Genomic DNA, 2,223 nt, shown 5'->3' with positions numbered 1-2,223 from the left:
ATAAAATATAAAGTGAACATGACCCGGCCAAGTCACCAAGTTAACTCAGCTGAGTCACGAGTCACTCAAGGATAAGGCGAGTGACTGATGAGTCAACGGGTTTTAAAACCATGGTATTTATAGAATAAAATATAGAGTTACAATAGGACTGTTATAGAGCAGTTAGTTTGTGTTCAAGTAAAACTGGTCCAACACAATGACCAAAATACCACGCCACCCAGTCTTAATTATAATAGGATTGGTATGAACAGGGTCCTAGTTATAATAGGACTGGGTATCCTCTTCACGTCTACTTAACATAACACACTTGAAATTTCTCAAATTTGAAAAAATAATTACGACTTGGCTCTTAATGTATAAATCCAAGTATATTGTGAGTATTGATCAACAAAAACTGCATAAAATTTAAATTTCAGATGTGAAACAACTGGTGCTAGCCCCCACAAGTCAAAACGAATTTTGTCAAAAGATTATTTGCAATGTTCTTCAACAGAAAGAAAAGTTAGCCGGCCCATTTTTCTTAACTGGAAACTTAAACAAATAGCAAGTTGAGAACTATTGAAATCTAATTATTTTTATTTTAGAATTCTAATGCCCAAGACGTTGATGTCAGACATCCCTATCAACAGATCTGAACTTTGTTGAAAAGAAGATTTCCTTATCGTGAGAGCTCTTATTCTCGCTGGCCGTGAAACCGTAGAGGTCCCTAATTCTAGGGCCCTTCCACCACTATCTTGTGTGTCTTCTTTCCTTTATAACAAAACCATTGGATTAGAATTCAAAGAACACAAGTCATATTAGAGGTTGACTCACTGAAATGAGGTTCTTTTTTATTTGAGGTACCACCGAAACATTTTTAAGTTTTAACTGACAAATTTCAAATTAATTGAACGAACGTGAGTAATTTCAAGTTTCTCATCATTTCCTACAAGTCCTTTGTATCTAAAGAAGGTTTTGAGTTTGCTTGGGTCTGACATGACATGAGAGGATGTGCATGTATCCGAGAACCATGCTCGGTCTTGACTGTTAGCAAGCTTCATAGCAATCAAGGCCTGTAGAAGATTTTTATCCTGATATGCATGGTTAAAACGCTACCAAAAGTTCAGCACGCTATGATTTAACTTGTTGCAGATTTGGCACAAAACACCTTTCTCTTTATTTTTTCGATTGGAGCCATTCAACAGCCAGAAAACCTTATCTTGATCTTCTAATGGCTTGCCTATCACATATGGTTTTGAAACCACGTATATACTCATTAATAGCAAAGCTTCTTTTTACAATAGAGTTACAACTTCGGCATAAGCAAGAACTCTCTTTCCTTTAATTCATGAGCAAAAGAATCAACCAAGGTTTGTCATACTTCACCTGATGTTTGAAGACCGGACGGATACCACCTCTAAAAGAGTCACGGTGATCCAACTCCAAAGCAAAAGATCGGAGACCAAATCCGAATTCAGTTGATCTCCATATCGAGTTTGGACAGTTGCAGGTGGTATCGGGTATTCACCGTCCAAGAATCCTCTCATGTCTTGACTTTTGATAAGCTCTGGCAACTGTGTTTTTAATAGGAGAAAGTTAAAGTGGTTGAATTTTATGGTAACAAAGTTACCAACATTCAAGGTATATAAGGATAAAGAGATTTGGGTGAAGATGAAGAAGCTTCATTGTTGGCAAACATGGAAATCACATAAAGATGGAACTCACAAAGATGAAAGTATCAGGGCACCTGGATGGTATGCTTTGATACCATGCAAACAAACAAAGAGAATGGGAATCCGATTTAGGTGGTTCGGTAATTCAACTTACCTACGTCCAATATAGGGTTAACCCACACTCTTAAAGCATTGTGTGAGCATTTCACTATATAACGAATCTACAAGTTGTAGGAGATTTTTCTCAATAAATTTTCCCAAGGAATCTCCAAGAAACAAGGCACGCAGAAATATCATCCTTCATTAGATACAATTGGCTTTATGTTAATATCTTTGATTTTCCTTATCCTCGCTTATGTTCTTGGCGCCAACTCCTGATCCTTCATTTGAATTGATTGAGCTTGGACGTGATTCTGAACATGGATCTGGGTCATGTTTTAAACTTGAATCTGGATCTTCAATCTGAGACTCTTGGATAACAAAAATGAGGAAATATTTAATGCACATTCTATTTCTTTCTGAACCATAATGGACCATCAACACAACAATCTTAAAGAATAGTCCGTTGATA

This window comes from Nuphar pumila, chromosome 6 (assembly GCF_984573655.1).
Source record: "Nuphar pumila chromosome 6, dmNupPumi1.hap1.1, whole genome shotgun sequence".
Lineage (NCBI taxonomy): Eukaryota > Viridiplantae > Streptophyta > Magnoliopsida > Nymphaeales > Nymphaeaceae > Nuphar > Nuphar pumila.
Note: the sequence above shows the minus strand (reverse complement) of the source record.